We start from the raw sequence: 23,243 nt of genomic DNA on the forward strand, positions 1-23,243 counted from the left end.
GATGTGCCAACCTCCTTATCATGTTCTACAGGACCCTGCAGGGTCTGGCCTCTTAGGCTTCACTTCATGGCCCCGGTCCCCTGCTGCAGCCACGATGGCCTTTTTTTTTTTTTTTTAAGTTTATTTTTTTATTTTGAGAGAGAGCAAGGGTGGGAGGGGCAGAGAGAGCAAGAGAGAAAATCCCAAGCAGGCTCCTTGCTGTCAGCGCAGAGCCTGAGGCGGGGCTCAGTCTCACAAACCGTGAGATCATGACCTGAGCCAAAACCAAGAATCAGACGCTTATTCAACTGAGCCACCCAGGCGCCCCCCACAGTGACCTTTCTGACCCTCAAATGCGCCATGTTCCTTTCTGCTTCTTTTTTAGATCCCAACTCACAGGTGTCATTCTCAACCTTCATGATGCCCCTACTCCCATTTGGCACTGGGACAGACAACACTTCCCCCCCTAAAGAGTAGCCTGTACCCTACTCCATGGGATTCGTTACAGCTTATAATGGCATATATCTTACTTTGGATTCCCCCAGAAGAAGACTTAGAAGCCAGGGTTTGGGAGCAAGTAATTTATTTGGAAGGTGATCCTAGAAAACATCCAGGAAGGGAAGTGAGACAGGGAAGGGAAGGCAGCCCATACATAGAAAGAAGCTTGCCCAGCAAGTTATCACCATGGGCAACTGAACTTCCCCTTGCTGGGGAGCCAATGTGGAACCTCGCTTCAGTTACTCCACCGAAGGGCATGGGACCCAGGGTATTTCTCCTCCAGTTCCTGTTAGTTACCTCCTTCCCCATCCCGCACCCACGTAGATTGGTGCTGAGAAAATGACACAGAGTTGACGGGTTTTACTTTACATTTATGATCTCAGCGCAAAGGCATACTGGATGCTGCCGGTCTCTCGGAACTCCCACAGCCCACCTCCACCCTCGCTCTCAGCTGATGACCTCACTGAAAAGTTAGACACCGTCAGTCGAGAGCTACCTCTCCTTCTCTCCCCTTCTCCCTCTCTCCTGGGGAGTTTCCTTCTGCCTTTGAAAAACCAGTCCCGGGGTGCCTAGGTGGCTCAGTCAGTTAAGCGTCTAACTTTGGCTCGGGTCATGATCTCATGGTCCGTGAGTTCGAGCCCTGCATCAGGCTGTCTGCTGTCAGAACAGAGTCTGCTTCGGACCCTTTGTTTCCCTCTCTTTCTGCCTCTCCCCCACTGACTCTCTGTCTTTCAAAAATAAAATAAACATTAATTTTTTTAAAAAAAAAGGAAGAAGGGGCGCCTGGGTGGCGCAGCCGGTTAAGCGTCCGACTTCAGCCGGGTCACGATCTCGCGGTCCGTGAGTTCGAGCCCCGCGTCGGGCTCTGGGCTGATGGCTCGGAGCCTGGAGCCTGTTTCCGATTCTGTGTCTTCCTCTCTCTCTGCCCCTCCCCCGTTCATGCTCTGTCTCTCTCTGTCCCAAAAATAAATAAAAAACGTTGAAAAAAAATTTTTTTTAAATAAAAAAAAGGAAGAAAAACCAGTCCCTCTGCTGGTTCTCTGGATTCTGTCCCCTCTGCTTTCCTAAAATCTTTGTTTCTACAGGTATCCCCTCTCTCCTGCTCCATTAATGTCCTTTGCTTCACCTGTTCATTCCAAGCGATACCCAATGTGGTCTAAGGGCTTTGCCACTCCAGATGTGATTCATGGACCAGGAGCACTGGCCTCACTTGGGAGCTTGTTTAGGAAATGCAGAATCTTCCACCCCAGAGCTGCAGAATCAGAATCTGCATTTTAACGAGATCCCCAATATTTGGTTCGGAGGCGTATGACAATATGAAAAGCACTGGGCTATTTCTCCGCTCTCCATGATAGCCAAAATTTATCCATCCATTCAACAAATGTGTATAGAACATCTATGAGGTACCAAGCAGACTTTTAGGTTCTGGAGACACACACAACAACAACAACAACAACAAAACAAAAAAACAAAAACAAAAACAAAACCCCACATTACCATCGTATATGTGTGTTGTCTTAGGGGCAGAGAACAACAAAGAAAGAAAGAAGATAGGATCAGATCGTAAATGCTTTGTAGAAAAATAAAATATGGGCACATGATAGTCACCAGATGGCTACTTTAGCTGACTCCAAAGAGGTGGCACTTAAACTGAGGTCAAAATGACGAGAAGTCATCATTAGAGTTGTCTACACAGGCTGTCTCACCTCCTCAGTCACTCACCCATTCATGCATCCTTCAGGATGTTCCATTGGTCTCCACCTTCATGCCACTGATACTGCTCTTCACAAGGCTTTCAATGGCTTCCATATTGTCATAAGCAACGGCCCTCTCCCTGTCCCTAATTTCCCAGCAGCCTTTGGGTCAGCTGACCACACCTTCTAGAAGCATTGTAAAATTAAGTGAGTCACCCAAGTAACCTTTTCCTTACCATATATTGTTCAATGTAGCTATTGTTCGGGGGGAAAAAATGAAATCCTTTTATGGGTGAGAGAAGAGAGGGCAGAGAACAGAAGGAGAAGGAGATAAGTGAGACCCCTTTTATTCCAGCATAAACATGTAATTCTAAATCAGGGGGAAAGAAACATTTTATTTTCTGTTTTTAAGACCGCTTTGTTATATCAAGTGTATGTGGAAATGAGATAGACCACTGCTTTGATCCAGCTCACAAAGGAAAACGGTAGTTCAACGTTCCTTCCAGATCTGCTTCCCCGGGCCCTGCATTAGCTCTCGGGGAATCTGGGTGGGAAGGAGAGCCGGCAGGGGCTCTGGGTTTTTCCGAAGGAACACCAGTCTACACTCCAGGCTAGTCCCAGAGGTCGGGTTCGTAGAGGGGCACTGGGGGCAGGAGGAGGTTGGGGAGGAGGAAAACCACATGCTGGAAACTATATAACCTCACACGAGAGATGGATGGAAGTTATTATTAGCCTGCTGATGTACAGAAAGACCTAATGCAGCACCGGGAAGGTGGTTCAGGGATGTCCGTGTGTAGCATACCAAAGTGTGGGTTCATAAAAGTAGAGGACGGTCTGTGTACCGTGTTTCCCCCACACGTATTGTCAAAACTCTTGACCCAAGTATTTGTTTTTTATTACCAAATACTGTCAAGCCTACCGGGAGCCCACAGCGCTCAAGGTGCCCTAGTGCTGTGAGCTGAAGCTCGGTCCTGGCCCACAGCAGCGAGGAGAGCACGTTGCTGACGCACGCATGTGCCATCAGGGTCTGGCGCCCTGACTTCATAGCTGCCTGCCCCGGGTGGGTGCGGGCCCATCAACGCTTGGCTCTCTGCTTATGGAGTAAAGAAAAACTCAGAGGTTAGAAGATTGTTATAGCTTCGTATCCCTGCCCATCTCAGTAGCAGGCGACAGTAGGAAAAAAATCAGAAGAATATTTTGTGACGTGGGAAAGTGGCAAGAAACTCACATTGCAGTGTCCAGGATTTTCTTGGAACCGCCCATTCTTTTTCGTGTTGTCTGTGGCCGCTTTTTTTTTTTTTTTTTTAAGTCTATTTATTTGAGAGAGATGGAGACCGTACAAGTGGGGGAGGGAGAGAGAGAGAGAATCCCAAGCAGGCTCCGTGCTGCCAGCGCGCGCCGAGCCCGATGCGGGGCTCAAACTCTCGAAACCACGAGATAGAGATCAGGAGCGGAGCCAAAACCAAGAGTGGGTGGCTCAACTGGCTGAGCCACCCAGGCGCCGCACTCCGTGGCTGCTTTTGTGCTACAGTGGCAGAGTTGAGTTAGCTGGAGCAGAGCCCACACGTTCCCCAAAGCCTAAAATCTTTACTCTCTGGCCGTTTGCAAAAAAACGTTTGCCAGTCTCTGGTCTATAGAGAGCGGTGCAGATTCCAGGTTCTGCATGGTAGAGCCCTGTCCTGCCTCCACAGCCTTATCTGTGGGGCTCTCCTTCACATTCGCCCTGCAATGGCTGTGGTAAACATCTTGTTCCTCGCTTAAATTTCATGCTATCCCACCTCTGTTTTCTTCCTGCTCTCCGCCTCGTCTGGAAACCACACCCAGTACTCTCAGTTTGCTTTTATGCCAATTCTCCCCAACCTTCAAGCAGGCCTTCCTGAATCTCTCAACGATAATTTATTTCTCCACCCTCTTTTGGCCATAATTCCTTCTGTACCGTCTCAGGACGTGCCAGTTTCCTACTTTGCATTATAATTATTTATGCACATGTTTTATTCCCCCTCTAGACTATAAACTCCTTGAAGAATGCATGGGCTCATTACGAAATTAGCATTCTGAGAACCCTTATTTGCATCACACATAAGATCTCTTGTCTTCAGCAAAAAGAAGTATACTTATGACACATATAATTGGCACTTATCACACAAATCAATGATAATGGGGAGCAAGGGCAAGAGGGTTGATTAAACCCCACTGCAAATTCCTCCAAAATTCATCTTTGCCCTACCATTTTACCAATGTAATAGGCATCAGTTTGGACTACACGCCCCGCCCCCCCCCCACCACATACTTTGTATATGTGTATCTGCGTTGGCCACCGTGTGCTCAGTGAGATCACAAAGATCAGAAGTGAATGATAACCCACTGACTGAAATCATCGGGCCTCCAGTAATGGAGAGCTTTGGGGACATCTTTCCAAGCGAAGGTTACGCGAGCCTCTGACCTTTCCACGCCCGGGGGCTCCGTAAAGATTTGCATTTGTGTGTATGCCATTTTGGAACTTCGTTGTCGAACAAGAATCTTTTCAGTATGGCCTTGATGCTCGAGAGACTAGATGAATTTAAAGTAAAAAAAAAAAATACTACTACTACTAATAAATAAATAAATAAATAAATGAAACAATCAAATTCCCGGCACACATGCTTGATTAGGCAGGCCAAATATTCTATTGCAAACATTAATTCAACAAGAAATGATAAGGCAGTAAAATAAATACGAAGAGTAACCCTGCTTGCCAAAGCGACATATGCGTTGGGGCTGATTCTCTGCACCCATGACTGGTATACACAAATATTGTGTTAAACCTCTCCTCCTAATAGCCTCATTTCTCACATGTTCTTCAGAGGGAAAAATGTGATGCTAATTCAAGATGACTTATCCTGCTAAGCACATAAATAAAAAATAGTTCAGAATCCAGAACATGACAGAACTCCCCTTTCACGTCTAATTAAGTACTTTTAATTGGCAATTCGATTGGCAGACTGTATATTTTGTGCTGGAAAGTGGAAGGCAGACTGGACCCCCAGTAAGATACAAAAGAGGAGATGCGGGCCGGGTGCGATTGCTTTACCGTATGTGCTGCAGGAAAGTGAGGTTAGGCACGGGAAAACAGGCAGCTATCCGTACATCTGGGAAGGAATTAGCAGCAACCGGGGCAAACGCTGGAGGATCTGATCATGATTATAAAATGTCATTTAGGAAGATATTTACATTGTTAATTAAGCAATGAAGCTGATAACCGCTACTCCGTAAATTGTGCTAATTACCCCAGTGCCTTGGAAGGGTTTTCTAATCAGCCAGATCAATAGGTTCCTGGTTTATGCTAATAAAGCGGCGTAATCCTCCTTCTGAAGTGCTTTGCTTACAGCGTTCTGAACCCAGTACAGCTCCCGCCCACTGTCCTGTGCGAGAGGCAGGCAGCATCCATCTGTCTGCCCACATCACAGCGCTGAAGCTGATGCCCGCTCACCCCCAAGGCCCCCAGCGAGGAAACAGGACTCCTACCATGCACTGTGTCTCCATCAATTGTTCAGGGGAGAGGCCTGAGCCTTTGTGCTCCATGAGATTTTTCTGTGGTCACAGCCCCATTTTCTCCCAACAATTACAGGGATCACATAATCCCGAGGGATAAGGGCTGTGAAGGAAGACCTCGATTCGAGTGTCCGCTGTGCCACTGACTTGACGGCATGACCTTGTGGCAGGACACGCCGGTTGTTTTGATGAGCCTGCGTGTGGACCAAGAAGGTCAATTCGGTTCAACTACTGGGTGGACCTTTCGGGGGGTTTTGTCTGCTTTGTTTTTCACTGAATTGAGTGATTGTTAGTTCTTTTGAGCCAAGGGAGCCAAACTATGCCTTCCAACGTATCAGCAGCCTCTCTGGGGCCCCAGCATGACACTAAGGGCTCCGAAATACGTAATGCGGGCAAAGACAGTCTCGGGTCGAGTGCTGTCACGTGCTCACGTGGCTCTTGGTCATCCAAAGGAATAGCGAGAGTGTGCATGAAGGACACCCAGGAAGAATTTGCTTCCCTCATTGTGATCTGTGGTTTCTCTCTCTTTCCTCCATCAAACCTCAATCAAAACACCACCAGCTGGTAGTCAAGTGTCCCGGTTTGAAGATCAGCTCACTTGCGTTCTCTCTCACTCCTTGGTAGGTGTCCAAATCAACAGTCAAAATCCCACCTGGAGGGTAACAGGGTAAAAAAGAGAATTAGCCAAGGGCTGGGCTCACCCCTGGATTGATCGTCGGTCCCCAGATAACTAACTGAGAGTCGACGACCCAGGAGGGGGAAGGGACAGCCAAGAGAGGACTTGGAGGTGGAAAGCCGAGGTGAGAGGGCACAGCGGCACAATGAAGGTTGGAAACAGCTGGGATCCGTTTCTTCACTAGAGAGAGAGAACTCCATCCGTGGGCCTCTGCGTGGGGCTCCCGAGCTTTCATCGGCCAGCTCCCCAGCCCCCGCGGGCAGAGCCTCGGAGTTCAAGGCCAGCTCCTATGCTGAGCTTTGGGATGGAGCCAATTTGTTGAGTTGTTTCAGTGCTTTGATGCGTAAACTAATCATCCGTCATTGTGCTCTAATTAAACCTAAGTGGTGCAATGGATTTGCTGTCATAGAGGCCAGGGCCCTTCCTGGACTGGGGGAGGGAGGGGAGCATCCTCTGAAAGCAACACTGCCCCAGGAGAGCCAGAACAAGGAAATGCCAGATATGAATATGAAAAGAGCTGGAAACCCTGTCTGGGTCCGTGAGGCTGGAGAAAATGTGACAAACCAGAAATCGGGATGGGTCTATGAGTTTCTGATTTCCTGGGTGATGTTGCCCTTGGCGTGAGTGTCTAGCCATAACAAGTTCAGGTCAAGTGGGTAATCACAAGGTGACCTTACTGTTTGCCATGGTAACAGACCTCGCGGGGGGCCAGCTGGCCCTGGCATCGTCAAAACGTAACCCAGTTTCATAAGAAGAATGAGCAATTTCCACCTCTACATCTAAACCAGATGACCAAAACGTCCAGGGAGGTCAGTTTCAGGACTCCTTACAAAATGTTGATATTCGTGACTGTTTTCTTTTTCTCTCCAAATATTGGCATTCTAACTCAAAAGAAGTGTTTCCAAAATTACAAAGGGGAAGTGGGTCCTCCTTGCCAAGGAGAGTCAGAGGAAAGGGGGAGAAGATGGTGATAGACGGTTGATATTGACACGTGTCCTGGGAGTAAAGCCACCTAGTCTCAGATCTGACACTTCCCTGGTTCAAGGGCACCACCAGAGAGGGAAGGCAAGAGGAGGACTGTGACCCACTATGTCCCTCACCGCTCCAACATTTTGTGAATCCTCAATGTGGCCAATGCTGATTTATTTGTGCCCTTGGCTCAATGCAATTGATAAATCCCACTCCATCGAGACTAGGTAATGGCATAATGGAGATCTTCTCTTCTGCACCCGTATATTCATTCAGCACTATTGACTGGGCAACTAGGTGTAAGTCATGCTTTAAGATCAAGGCTGGGGCGCCTGGTTGGAGCAGTCAGTTAAGCGTCCGACTCTTGATCTCGGCTCAGGTGGTGATCTCACACCTCGTGGGGCTCTGCACTGATGGCGTGGAGCCTTCTTGGGATTCTCTCTCCTTTTCTCTGCCCCTCCCCCACTTGTGTGCACGTGCTCTCTCTCTCTCTCTTTCTCAAAATGAATAAATAAACTTAAAACGTTTTTTAAAAAGATCAAGGCTGTGCAAGCTACAGAGGGAAGAACCCATGATGGGACAATTGCGGTAATTCTATAGTAAACGTACCTTGAAAAGAAAACAATTGATGAAGCATCTCATACGGACTGTCTGGACACCTGCGACAGGGCAGCCTAGGAAAGGGCAGACACTGCTACCTATCCTTGCCTTCCCCACGCGCCGTATCTGCTCTCTCCTTCTCTGGGCAGAAATTTAGTCTTAACTGGGTGCTCAGATAAAAGCTGTCTTTCCCAGACAATCTTGTGGCTAGATCTGGCCATGAGACTAGGTCCTAAAAAATGGGATGTGGGTGGATGTGATGTTGCTACCGTCGTATTTAACGCTTCAAAAGAGAGCTGTGTGTCTTCCCTTTCCTCTTCACCCCTTCCTGCTGGCGAGAATGCAGATGTGGTTGGTGGTGAGCCAACTTCAGCCATACACATAGAAGCCATATACTCAGAGGACGACAGAGTTACTCACTAGCCGGACCCCAGCTGGACCCCCCACACCATGAAGGCACCACATCAGGTTGGATTGCTTCTACTCTCATTCTTCTATGGAAGCAAGGTTACTGAAATCAAGGACATATTGACCTTTGCTGTTTCAGGTGTATCCCAACTGATATAGAACGGTACAAACCAAATAAGCAAGAGGCGCGGAGGAGAGGAAAATCATGGTGAGAAATATTGAGTTAGCCCAAAAATATTTTTTATCAAGTGCTCATTATGTGCCAGGCACTGTGGTGTCTCTGGGGATCCACAAGTGGACAAAGCCAGGTCCCCGACCTCAAGAAGGAAACACACAAAATACGCCTTCAATGCGGTGATAGCAGTGATAGAAATAATCCCGCAGCGTCCTGAGTGATTCGGGGACGGACACACATTTCAGCCGGAAGGAGTCAAGCGGTTACTTAAACCGGGCCTGGAAAGAACAGGTTGGATTTCAGCGGTGGAAAGAGTGGAGGAAAACCTCTGAGCGGAGGCTGCCTCCTGGCCTCGGTTGCATTGGTCCCACCACCTGGGATCGCTGCCTGGGAGGTTCTCCTCTCTCTCCAGGTCCTAACCATTCTCGCCTGCATGGTTTAAAGTCCTACCTTCTCTGGAAGACTCTGCTGAGCCTCCCTCACCCTGACTCTGAAGAAATATCTCCAATGACACCACACCAAACGCTCAATGCGAGGCCGCATGTCAAGTATGCTTGCGTGATTGACTTCTCTCCCCATTTAGATGAAATCCAAGGTCGGAACGACGTTTTCTGAAGTTCTGTGCACCCCGTTCAAGCACGTGGCAGAGAGCCTGGAATTGGGAGCCCAGAACAATGTGAAAAGAACTTGGACTTTGGACTGAGGCTGACACAGGTGCAAGTCCCAAATAGCTGTGTGGGACCCTGAGCAAAGGATTTATCCCTCTGAGCCTCACTTTCCTCAGCCATGAAAAGAGGAATCACAGAATCTCTCTGGAAGAATTTCTGAGTAAGATAATGTTTGTTAAAGTACCTAGCAGAGTACCTGACACAAAGAGAAGTTCTTTTCCTTTTTATTTTTTTAAATTTTTTTAGTGTTTATTTATTTTTGGGAGAGAGACCGAGCTCGAGCAGGAGAGGGGCAGAGAGAGAGGGAGACACAGAATTTGAAGCAGGCTCCAGGCTCTGAGCTGTCAGCACAGAGCCCAATGCAGAGCTCGAACCCACAAACCATGAGATCATGACCTGAGCCGAACTTGGACACTCAGCCGACTGAGCCACCCAGGCGCCCCTCTTTTCTTTTTTAAAATATATATTTGTTGGGGTGCCTGGCTGGCTCAGTCAGTAGAGCTCAGGGTTGTGAGTTTAAGACCTCTAGAGATTACTTAAAAATAAACAAATATTTGTAAAAAAACAAAAACCTTAACTCTGCACATGTTATATTACTTATTAGAACTTGCAACACAGGGGCGCCTGGGTGGCTTGGTCGGTTAAGCGTCCGACTTCGGCTCAGGTCATGATCTCACGGTCCGTGAGTTCAAGCCCCACGTCGGGCTCTGTGCTGACAGCTCAGAGCCTGGAGCCTGTTTCAGATTCTGTGTCTCCCTCTCTCTGACCCTCCCCCGTTCATGCTCTGTCTCTCTCTGTCTCAAAAATAAATAAACGTTAAAAAAAAAAAAAAAAAGAACTTGCAACACAGAAGCACTCTGCTTGTTCACACTGGCTACATGCTAAGGGGTTTGGAAGATTCCAGTAGACAGAGCCTAAATCCAACTGGTTTAAGTGTTAATGATCCTCACTGGTGCTAATCAGGAGAGGTGTGTGTTGAGTGAGTGAGAGGCAGAGAGGGGGAGTTTGCTGGTCATTCCTGGACCTCATTTACAAAGTTGGTAATTAATTAAGCTTTTAACACTTGCCAGCTTGGACCTACAAAGCAAAGATTCTTGTCAGTGACCCAAGCTGGGAAAACAGATTATCCATATCCTGCGTGCCTCCTGAAGCATTTCTAGGCTCCGAGCTGTCAGCATAGAGCCCAATGCGGGGCTCGAACCCACGAACCATGAGATCGCGACCTGAGCCGGAGTCGGACGCTCAGCCGACTGAGCCACCCAGGCGTCCCTCCGGCCTTTTTTTTTTTTTTTTTAAGTTTATTTTTATTTTAGCGAGAGAGAGCGTGCACACACGTGAGCAGGGGAGAGGCAGAGAGAGAGAGAGAGAAAGAGAGGATCAAAAGTGGGCTCCGTGTTGACAGCAGAGACCCTGATGCAAGGCTCGAACTCATGAACTGTGAGATCATGTCCTGAGCTGAAGTCGGACATTTAACTGAGCCACCCAGGTGCCCCCAAAATAGAGGATTTTAAATGATGTATGTAGCTCGTGATACATTTCTATTGTACATTGCTGTCCTACGAGTGAATGAAATCCCTGGGACCCAAGGTGATGGTGGGCATCATTTGAACTCGCCTCTCACTGCTGTCTGCTCTGGGAAGCTCAGTGATTTGGGAAGCAATTCATTCAGCACTGAGCGACATGTGAGCGCATTCCTGACTGTGTTGAGGGATGGGCCACCTCACTGGGGAAAAACAAACTGCCCCATCAGGCTTTGTTCTTAATGCCACTGCTAAGTGCTGGTGACACCCCTGCTGGGTCCAGCCTCAGGGGAAACAGTGGGGAACTGATTGACAGCCATTAAGAAAATGGAATTGAATATCTCAGATCAGACATCAAGACAGAATCTTTATCGAGCAAGCATGGGACCTTGTCGGCTCTCCAGCTAAGGGGGAAGCCTTGCCTTGTGGAACCTCACTGCTTGTGATTATATGACCGTCTCCTATCCTACTTAATATTCTAAAATTAGAATTGTAAAAAGACATTATTGTGTAACTGCTTGGCATTCATTAGACGTGAAGGCCAGCTAGCTAACCTATGTGTCCCTTGGCTTTCTCACATGTAAGGTAGTGATAATAATCGTACCTACCTCATAGAGCCTCACAGAGTTGTGACAACGGGGCAAACACCATGCAATCCACTTAGAACAGCTCCCAGTACACATGAAGTGTTTGATGGAGATGAGCTGCTGTCATTATTATCGCCCTTTGTTTAAGATGAAAACTTTTGTACAAAGGACCGTTACCTAAACCCCCAAAATCTTTTTTTTTTTAATGTTCATTTATTTTTGAGAGAGAGCAGGGGAGGGGCAGAGAGAGAGGGAGACAGAGGATCTGAAGCAGGCTCTCTGCTCTCAACACAGCCCCCGATGCGGGGCTAGAACCTACGAACCTTGAGGCCATGACCTGAGCCCAAACCAAGAGTTGGACTCTTAACTGACAGCACCCCACAAATGTCAACCCTGAATTTAATCTCCAGACAACCCTAGGAGTCAAGTGATATTTATTTTTTTTATATAAGTTTATTTATTTATTTTGAGAGAGACAGAGAGAGCACGAGTGAGGGAGGAACAAAGGGAAAGGGAGAATCCCAAGCAGGCTCCGCACGGCCAGCACAGAGCCCAACGTGGGGCTCGAACTGACAAAACTGTAAGATCACGACCAAAACCAAGAGTGGGACGCTTGACCAACTGAGGCGCCCCTTAGGCGATATTATTTAAATGAGGAGCTGGAGGTCCAGAGAGGCTAGGTAAGTTGACCAAGGCCACCCAGCTGGTATGTGGTAAGCCAGAAGGCATGTAACTGTCCCTGTGGTCTCCCCAGTGTGTATGACCCAGCTGCAGTCAAAATCCTGAGATAAAGCTTTGCCTTGTCAGTTGAAGTAAACCTCCACCCAGTCCCACAAACATGGCCAGATTTAGCTGCCAATATGTTTTCGAAAACTATTTTAGGGTAGAATATCATACCCCGCCACACTCCCCCCCCCTTCACTATCACCCCCTACCCACGATGATAAAAAGCCAACACCTTTCCATCTATGCAAACTGGGCAGCGGTCCCAACACACACAGCGGATGGCCCCGCCTGCCCACTCCCATCAAGAGCATCACACAAGAAATGAACTTTCCAAACAAAGAAATGTCAAGTCAGAAATAAAATCGCTGCTTAATTGTGGTTTTTCGGGGATGGATGACTATATAATACCCTAATCAAAAAGTTGGAATCCCATTTGCATTTAGATAAAGGCTTGTCAGAAAAGCGATGACAATAAAAGGAGGCTCCGAGACGATGGGTACTTCTCCCAAGGCCAGTCACAACTGACATGGGCAGGCGGCCAGCAAGTGCTAAGTTGCCAGAGTTTGGTCAAATCCAGGACTCCAGGAATGTCCCTTGTGGCCACAAGTTCTCTCAGGGGCCCCCAAATTCTACTTCCACTATGCCTATGAAGGGGCCTTCAAGTGGCTCCCCTACGAATTTGCTGGAATCCTCTCCTAGTAGGTGTTTCTTTGCATTTCAAGAATGTTCCTGGGCCCACCTGACTGGCTGAGTCAGTAGAGCATGTGACTCTTCATCTCGGGGTTGTGAGTTTGAGCCCCACGTTGGGTGCAAAGGTTACTTTTTTAAAAAGGGGAAAAAAGAATAGACATTTCTAGATGAATTTATATTAATATTAACTTGTATTAAAATTTAGTAAGATTGAGTGCCATGATAAAGATGTTTGAAGTCAAGGGCCAAGAAATTCTTTTTTTTTTTTTAGTTTATTTATTTTTGAGAGAGAGAATGAGCAGAGGAGGAGTAGGGGTTGGGGGGGCATACAGGATCTGAAGCAGGCTCTGCGCTGACAGCAGAGAGCCCGATGCGTGGCTTGAACCCACAAACCGTGAGACCGTGACCTGAGCAAAGTCAGATGCTTAACTGACTGAGCCACCCAGGCACCCCAAGGGCCAAGGAATTTTTAATATTTTTTAAAAATCTTGATTTACTTTTAAGAGAGAGAGGGAGAGCACGAGCAGGGGAAGAACAGACAGAGAGGGAGACACAGAATCTGAAGCAGGCTCCAGGCTCTGAGCTGTCAGCATAGGGCTTGATGTGGGGCTCGAACTCATGAACTGCGAGATCATGACCTGAGCCAAAGTCGACGCTTAACCGACTGAGCCACCCAGGTGCCCCAGACCAAGGAATTTTTAACTGTGACTTCTTTTTTGGCCAGAAGACAATTCCATGTGGCAGATGGGGGATAGTAAATACATAGGAAGACATTCCTAGGTGTTACTTTCCTTTTGGAATAAGAACGTTCTCACACAGGCCATGGGCCATGCTTGGGCACAATATGAAATACAATCTCATCTTTGCACTGCTTTGCATTTTCTATCTTTTCTTCTTCCTCCCTGACGTCAAGCTTTTTCTATTCTCCCCCCAGAACCTGGACTTGGGAGCCCCAGATCTCAATATTGGGATTTTCTGGTTGGGCAAATTCTCCCTCCGTGACAATTCCAGAAGTTACTCTCCACTTCCATAGCAAGCAGTCAAGATTCATATTCCAGGCTGGCATGATCCTGGATCCTGAGAATTAATTTGGTGGAGCTTGAATGATACCAGTTACGCCCTGGGGTTTGGCTTCTCTCTTGTCTTTATCTGTCAATGTCAGTGTCAAATTAGGGAGAGAAATGAAATAGGACAAGCCAAGGGCAGCCTTTCTGGGAGTTATGCCAGGCTGGCAAGATAAGGCAATGTGCCGGCAGGAGGTCACGACCGGGTCAGACGACAGAGAAAGAGGTGTGCGCAGGGAGAGAGGTGGTGCTTTGAGTCCAGAGGACCCAGCTAAGGGCAGAGGTTGGGGAGGTAAACCGGAGCCCGCATTCAGAAGTCCAAACTGGGCAGAAAACGTATGGTCTAAGCATGAGATCCAGGCCAGTCACAGAGAGAAACAATTACAATGCAACAGTTTTTCCAGGACTGGGGATAGAGAAGGGAACACGTTTCTCTCGTTCTCATCCCAGCCAACTCCTTCAGAGCCACAGGGCCCCTGCAAAGACACTCCTATCCCACCTCCCAATCACCTCCAGAAGTCTAGTGGGATTCTTAAGCGACGGCCTCTCAAAAAAGTGGTATGGCGACCATGAGTCTCTAGTTTTCTCTCCAGCTTCCTTCCTTTCTTTCTTTTTTTTTTTTTTTTTTTAATACTTAGTTATTTTTGAGAGGCGGTGAGGGGCAGAGAGAGAAGAGGACAGAGGATCTGAAGCAGACTCTGTGCTGACAGCAGAGAGCCTGATGCGGGGCTTTGAACTCACATGACCTGAGCCGAGATCGGACGCTCAATCCACTGAGCCACCCAGGCGCCCCTCCAGAACCTTCTTTCTGCAAGATTCCCCAGTGGAACCTCCACTGCCCTCACAGCAGCAAGGACATGTTTCCACACACCCCGGCCTCCCATAGGCTGGGCAAGCTGCCCCCCAACACGTGCCATGTGCCCGGCTCCCTGCGGCGCCCTCTGCAGTGCGTGCCCGCTCTCCTGGGCCTGACCACTGCGGGCCACACCCGCGCGTCTGCACCTCTCTGCTGGCGGGACCCTGCTGTACACACAGCAGGCCGGGCTGGAGAATGCACACCCTGCCAGCCACTCCTGCACCTGCCCTCGACCAATGACTGCAGACATGTGGCGTAAATACCCCAACTTCCTCAGACCTAGAGCAAGATACCTTGGAGGTGCATGTTCTACGTGGAACTTCCGAGAGTTTCTCAGGAGAATTAAGTCGCAGTTTTCCACAATGGTGACTCAATGAGCACAACTTTTACTGGCTACTTTCCCTTCCCTTGTCCCACTTCTCTACATCTCGCCTGGCCTTTCTTTCTTTTTCTTTCTTTCTTTCTTTTTCTTTAATTAAAAAAATGTTTATTTATTTTTGAGAGAGAGAAAGAGAGAGAGAGCAGGAAAGGGGCAGGGAGAGCGAGGGAGAGAGAGACTCCCAAGCAGGCTCTGCACTGTCAGCACAGAGCCCAACGTGGGACGCAAACCCGTGAGCTGTGAGATCATGATCTGAGCTGAAGTCAGGCGCTTAACCAACTGAGCCACTCAGGTGTCCCTCTCCTGGCCTTTCTGGGATCCCTCTCAAATAAACTTTAAAAAAAAATTTTTTTTTAATGTTTATTTATTTTTGACAGAGAAAGAGAGACAGAATGAGCGGGGGGAGGGGCAGAGAGAGAGAGGGAGACACAGAATCGGAAGCAGGCTCCAGGCTCCCAGCTGTCAGCACAGAGCCCGACACGGGGCTCGAACTCACAGACCGCAAGATCATGACCTGAGCCGAAGTCAGACGCTCAACCGACTGAGCCACCCAGGCGCCCCCTCAAATAAACTTCTTGTAACTTAAATACTCGATTCTGGCTTTGCTTCTGGGTAAACCCCACTGTGGGTCACCTCCCAGCCTATCTCCCTGTCCTGTCACTGTTGACTCTTCAGACAGCAACCCAGCCTCTGATAACATCAATCAGAGCAGGTCACTGCCTTGCTCAAAACGTTCCAATGGCTTCTCCTTACATCTAGAATAAAAAGGCAAGACCAGCTACGGAGCCAAAAATATTCTGTGCCTTGATCTGGGAGGTGGTTATATGGGCATATACACATATAAAAATGCATCAGGTTGTACTTGTGATATATATATATGTATATACATATATATATCACATATATATCACATATATATCACATGTATATCACATGTATATATATGTATATATATATCATATATATATACATATATATATATGATGTGCATAAATTATGCCTTGATAAAAAAGGGAGAAAAAAATAAAAAGAAGAGAAAGAAGGCAATTGACTGAGGAGGAGACTAGAATTTTCTTCTAGAAGCAGCTCAAGTCTCACTTTAGGCCTAATAGCAGAGCTGCTGGGGATGTTCTGGCAAAGAAGAAAAAGCTGAGGGGCACTTGGGTGGCCCAGTCAGTTAAGCATCCAACTCTTGATTTCAGCTCAGGTCATGACCTCACAGCTCCGCATCGGGCTCCACGCTGACAGTGTGGAGCCTGCTTGGGATTCTTTCTGTCTCTCTCTCTTTCTCTGCTCTTCCCCTACCCGTGCTCTCTCTCACTCGCTCTCAAAATAAATCAATAAAAATAAATAAATAACTTACGGTAACTTTACGGTAAAACAAAAACAAACACAAAGCTAATCTCGCCAATACAGAACTAACATGACGTGCCCACTGATGTGTTGCTCTAAGAAGGACACAATATCACATCAGCAATGTTTCTGCCAAAAAATGCATAAGCTGAATCTAATCATGAGAAAACACCAGAGAAGCACAAATTTAGGTACATTATGCTGCATAAGTGGCCTTTAATCTTCAAAAATGTCCAAGTAAGAAATAAAAAGAAAGGCTGAGGAGCTGCTCCAGATTAAAGGAATGTGATCACTCAGTGCAGCCAGTGACCGTGAAATGCATTATAGGCCTGGACTCATATCTATAAAGGACATCATGGTAACAATTGGGAAAAATTTGAATATGAATTGTCAAGTGGACAACATTATTTTTTTAATTATTTATTTATTTTGGGAGAGCACAAGAAGGGGAGGGGCAGAGGGAGGGGGACAGAGGATCCAAAGCGGGCTCTGCGCTGACAGGCTCGAACCCACCGACGGCGAGATTGTGACCTGAGCCGAAGTCAGACGCTCAACCAACTGAACCACCCGGGTGTCCCATGGCATTCTTGTGTCAGTGCAAAATTTCTTGATGTTGGTAATTACCATGGTCATGTGGTTGTTCTCAGGGAACATACACCGAAGTATACAGGAACAAAAGGGGCATGACGTCTCCACCTTGCTTTTTCATAGTTTAGGAAAAAATGCAGAGAGCGAGAAAACAAATGGGGCAAAATGTAACTGGTGAATCTGAGTGAAGGGTGTGTGGGAATTCCTTATACTCTTCTTGCAACACTTCTGTGACCTTGAAATCACATTGAAACAAAAAGCTATTTGAAAAATCTAAAGCAAAGCACAATTATTTAATTTTAAAAATCTGTCTATGTAAATTTAAATACTTTTTTTGAAGTTTTTAAAATTTATTTTGAGAGAGAGAGAGTGCGGGAAGGGCCAAGAGAGAGGGAGAGAGAGAATCCCAAGCAGGCCCTGCACTCTCAGCGCAGAGTCTGACGCCGGGCTCGATCCCACGGATTATGAGATCATGACCTGAGTAGAAATCAAGAGTCAGATGCTTAACTCACTGAGCTACCCAGGTGCCCCTAAAGACATTTAGAAAAAAAATTTTTTAACGTTGGGGTGTCTGGGTGGTTCAGTTGGTTCAGTGTTTGACTTCAGCTCAGGTCATGATCTCGCAGTCTGTGGGTTGGAGCCTGTGGGTTCGAACCTCGAGTTGGGCTCTGTGCTGACAGCTCAGAGCCTGGAGCTGCTTCGGATTCTGTGTCTCCCTCTCTCTCTCTGCCCCTCCCCTGCTCACACTCTGTCTCTCTCTCAAAAAAAAATAAACATTAAAAATTAAAAAAAAATTTTTTTTTAACCTGCATTTATTATTATTGGGAGACAGAGAGAGACAGAGCATGAGCAGGGGAGGGTCAGAGAGAGAGGGAGGCACAGAATCTGAAACAGGCTCCAGGCTCTGAGCTGTCAGCACAGAGCCCCATGTGGGGCTTGAACTCACAAACCGCGAGATCACGACCTGAGCCGAAGTCGGCTACTTAACTGACTGAGCCACCAGGCGCCCCCTAAAGACATTTTTTTAAAGAAGGAGATTGCAGGGGTACCTGGGTGACTCAGGCGGTTAAGTGACAGACTTCAGCTCAGGTCATGATCTCGCAGTTTGTGAGTTCGAGCCCCACATCGGGCTCTGTGCTGACAGCTCAGAGTCTGAAACCTGCTTCAGATTCTATGTCTCTTTCTCTCTCTCTTGGCCCCTCCTCCACTTGTGCTCTCTCTCTCTCTCTTTCTCTCTTTTTCTCTCAAAAATAAACATTACAATTTTTTTAAGGGAATTGTGAACTATCTGTCCCTTTCTTTATACTTTTGCCCATAGCAGTGGAGGGCCAAGGCCAGTTTTGGGAAAGACCAAGAAAAGGGAACACTCTTTGTGCCCAGGGTGACATGACTTCCCTGGCTTGAATCAGGAAATGAGAGAGGCACTCTCAGAGCAGCATTTATCTGGACAAGCAAACAGAGTACGTTAGACAGCTGAAGGACGGGGCCCCCTGCCTTAGGGATTTCCTGGTAAACCTAATATGACCTTATAAAACTTTCTTCATTACTAATAGTAAAAAAAAAAAAAAAAAAAAAAAAATCCTTGCAGCAAGGTACTAGCTTGAGACTAAAGCCTTGGAGTTTGTTTGTTCTGGGTTCAAACACTGACTCCACCACCTACCAGAGGGATGGCCCTGGGAGAGCCCACTTGATCTCTGTGGACCTCAATGTACCCAGCCTTGAACCACAGCTTTCAATAGCACCTGCCTCGTAGGCTGTTGTGACCAATAAATGCGAGAATGAAACGCAGGCATTCGGTGCTGTGGCTGGCACGTGGAAAGTGTTCAACACATAGAAACAAAAATGTAAAAAAAAAAAAAAATCCTAGGAGTTAGATGTGTTCAGAAAACTGGTTCGGGGCTGAAGAGTTTCCTAAAGAATAACTTATGATATCTATTGGCACGAGAAGGACTTGGTCTCATTTAATTCTCAACAACCACCCAATGAGATAAGCATTATTCCCATTTTACAGATGAGAAAATAAGACCTAGAATGGTTACACTGCTTGTGGAAGTCACACAGTTAACAGAGTTAAAGCCACCATAGACAGTTAAGGCAACCTAGTTTCGTTCAAAGACAAAGGGACAGGGCGGTGATAGGAGTAGAGCCAAGGTTGTCTTTCAGCAGGTTAGCTGGAAAGTCTTGACCCTTTGGGTGGGATCAAGTGGGCTCCAGGGGCAAGGGGGGAGGGGTTGCAATGAGGTTTGAAGAAAGCCAGCAAAAGGTATTGCCTGAGATACCCCAGCCTGGGTTCTAGAAGCTTAGACCACAACCAGCGATGACTCAGAAATGGGTCTGGCTGCAGCAGGAAGCAGTCTTCTTGGCACAGATAGAACAGCTCTCAACACTGGGCACCGGCAGCCTCAGCAGAGACGCTGGTGGGTATCAGCTGCCATGCATCTTTGGCTGGTATTGGCAGGAAACACCTGGTAACACACTGGAGTCCTAGAGCAGGAACATGGCGCTGGGGTGGAAGGGTTGGACAAGAGGACCGGACCTAGAGACGCATATTAACACCACGGCCAGGGACTCTCATCACAGTGGGAGAGGAATCAACCACAGTGCAGACCTCTCCAGGGCAAATGTGAGAGCAAGAAATATTACTTCTTGCTTGGCAAGAGGACTGGTTTTCACCCCTGGAGAAAAGAGGCTGGAGGACTGATTACAGCTTACATCTCAGAGCAGAGTTCTAGTGCTCACACTATGTTAGCCGGACAGAAGACAACAGGCCATTTATTTTCTTGTTTCTTACATTAGTAAAAGGTGTGGGGTTTGTTTGTCTAATAACAGTCTTCATTTAGATCTTTGCAAACAGCCTTGAATGAGCAATGTCCTTACGGATCTGGAAACATACGAGACCTGGAAGGGATTTTCTTTTTTTTTCTTTTTTTTTTTTTTTTAATCTTTATTTATTTTTTTAAGAGAGAGAGACTGTGAGCAGTGGAGGAACAGGGAGAGAAGGAAGGGCAGAGCCCGATGCAAGGCTCAAACTCACAAACTATGAGATCACGACCTGAGCTGAAGTCGGATGCTTAACTGACCAGCCACCCAGGCACCCCCTGGAAGGGACTTTCTTAAGGGGCACCTGGGTGGCTCAGTTGGTTAATCATTTGACTTCAGCTTAGGTCATGATCTCATAGTGGTAGGTTCAAGCCCCGCATCAGGCTCTGTGCCGACAGCTCAGAGCCTGGAGCCTGCTTCAGATTCTATGTCTCCCTCTTTCTCTCTGCCCCTTCCCCACTTGTTCTCTCTCTCTCTCTCTCAAAAATAAACAAATACACATTAAAAAAAAGAAGACTCATCCATTGAACCTCAAATACACTGGCTCCTGCCTCTGCTAGGTGGGGGAAAAACATCCCACAGACTCTAAATTTTAAATTTTTTTAATGTTTATTTATTTTTGAGAGAGAGAGACAGAGTGCAAGTGGGGGAGGGGCAGAGACAGAGGGAGACACAGAATCTGAAGCAGGCACCAGGCTCTGAGCTGTCAGCACAGAGCCTGATGTGGGGCTTGAACTCATGAACTGCGAGATCAGTACCTGAGTTGAAGTTGGATGCTTAACCAAACTGAGCCAGCCAGGTACCCCCAGACTCTAAATTTTAAATCAGTACTCTACTGTTTTTAAGACCTGTGTTACAGGGAAGAATAAAGAAAATGCTTGTCTGCCAGGGCCCAAGGACCATCATACCAGCTTCTTAACACACTAATTTATATGCAGGTTTTCTTATGGAGGTCTCTAAGACCTCCCTTTACACACACAAAGTTCCACGAATTGCTCTGTGGTCCCTTGGGGAGACAGGCCTCCCACCTGTAAAACAAAAACAAAGACCAAAAAACTCCAAACAAGACAACTGGTAACTTGCATTTGCAAACGGATGGTACATACATTTGAAAACAGGGAGAGTCAGGGTATTCTGAAGACAAAGAGTGAGCACGATGTTGAAGACCTGTAAAGTGGTATGATGATGCGTCAGAGGAATAAAATATTCAGAATCATTTCTGTTGGTTTAGTTTTAACCCAAGATGTGGCGTGACTGATTTTAGATCAGTCGGTTACCTCACCACCTTCCGTGATTCTGCACAACCGGAGATCCGTTCGCAGGCTGGATCCTAGCAGAGAGCAACTCCTGGAGGGGACATGGGTGTAAGACGTGCCCCCCACAACACCTGATCCTCATGGCCACACTGCATGGATGAGGGCAAGCCTAGGGTCTTCCGGTTGGAAGCTGAGCACCGTGAGCCCCGCAGCCCCGGCTGGAGGGGGTAGGAAGAGAGAAACAGCCTTCCAGAGACGGGGCCTGAGTGCAGTTCTCAAAATCTGAGCATTGAGCAAGTAAAGAACCAAATGCTTGGTGCCTGGTTTTAATCATAAATGTCCAGGAGGGAGAGGAGGGCTGGGACCAAGCTCAGACAGCTCCGGGCAATCCAGTGGGAACCCAGAAAGAGGATTCTGGCTGACCAGGAACTGCTCCCATAGCCATTCCAGGCCAGGAGGGCTGCCATTTCTTAGGCGGGGGCGGGAGGCGACTGCAGGAGCCACCATACGGCTCGGTCACTTACAGCCTAGAAATAATGTATCACACTTTACATCTAGGTCTCATTTCAGAATGTGAGCTCACTTACCCTGAACAAATCCTTCTGTCACTTTCAAAAAGTCCCAGCTCAGGGGCCCCTGGGTGGCTCAGTCTATTAAGCGTCTGACTCTTGGTTTTGGCTCGGGTCACGATCTCACGGTTCAGGGGTTCGGGCTCCACATCAGGCTCTGCACTGACAGCGGGGAGCCTGCTTAGGAGTCTCTCTGTCTCTCTCTCTCTCTCTCTCTCTGCCCCACCTCCATCTCAAAAAATAAAAATAAATAAACATTTAAAAAAGTTCCAGCATAGAGAAACCTTCTACTGTTACAAATGGGCATCCAGAGCCACAGAGCCATGAGTGGTAGAATCAAGATGATGGCCATTAAAGAGAACAACCCCACTATATCTTATCTTACAGAATATGATTTTTAACAAAACCCAAGTTCCACAGTTTCACCAAGGAGTTGGTTTGTCTCTTGGCACTGCCTTCCTGCTGTTCGTTCTTAAACCCCACAGGATAGCTGCTCTGCCTCACATGACACTGCCCTATAGATGAGAGAAGTCACCACCCCCCACGCCACTCTGGCCTCCGCCTCCCCTCTCCCCATACCTCCTTCAGAATCCAGAGGACTCGCTCTCTGTGGCCATGTGCCTGTCCCTGACCAATCAGGTGGCTGGGGGTAAGATATGCTGATCGCTGATTGGTCTAACCTGATGAAGATCCACCCCCAGGAGCTGGGAATGGGGGCCACACCCACCCCAACCACGTAGGCGAGGTGAATTCCCCGAAAGAGAATAGGGACGGTGTTGTCTAAGGAAGGGTGAATGAATGCTGGAGGAGGAAGAAACAGTCATCTCTGCATTCTGTCACTGTCCCAGCTACGTGGCTGAGGGCACAAACCGGAGCCAACTACCTGGGTTAGAGGCTAATGCGCTGTGCGACTTTGGGCGGGTTACTTAACTTCTCTGTGCCTCAGTCTCCTCACCTGTAAAGTGAGGATAATGATGTGCCCGTCTCACAGGAGCAGGATGAGGATTATAGGAGTTAGTATTTGTCACACACAACAGTGGCTGGCGCTTAGCAAGCACTTACTGCCATTCGTCGAATACACGTGATCAGAACAAGTGCAGGACTGTGCACACGCGGCAGGTGGCTCAATACATGCTTGCAGAGCGAGTGACAAAGCTGGGAGTAAGTCCCACCACTTTCTAGACTTTCTCTCCCAGCCACTTTATCTTTTAGGGCTGGCCCTCCTGCCCGGAGGTCCACTGTTTGGAAGCTGTTTTCCCAGGAGAGTGGCAGCTGGGCAGACATGGGTGCTCCCTCCACCCCCATTAAGATAGCACTGCCCTAGAAGGCATCATTAGGGCAGCAGCCTTTCCTATAAACTGACAAGAAATCTGTAGGGTGGATCCTGGGGGCCCATCAGGGTGCTTCTGGAATAAATGATCTACGTGTGTCATGATCATCCGTATGACGATTTCGAGCTGGTTTATCCCCAGCCTGTGACTTTTCACGCTTCTCAAGCTGTATAAAAATGAACTGTAATCAGGCTGATCTATAGATAGACAGTTCCTGTTTCAGAGCATGCTGAATGAGGGTGGGTGTGTTTATACATTTGCATAAAGCTGATGTAGAGGCTCTGGTGTTTTGTGTTGCGTTTTGAA

Source organism: Panthera uncia, chromosome E1 (assembly GCF_023721935.1).
Source record: "Panthera uncia isolate 11264 chromosome E1, Puncia_PCG_1.0, whole genome shotgun sequence".
NCBI classification, from domain to species: Eukaryota; Metazoa; Chordata; class Mammalia; order Carnivora; family Felidae; genus Panthera; species Panthera uncia.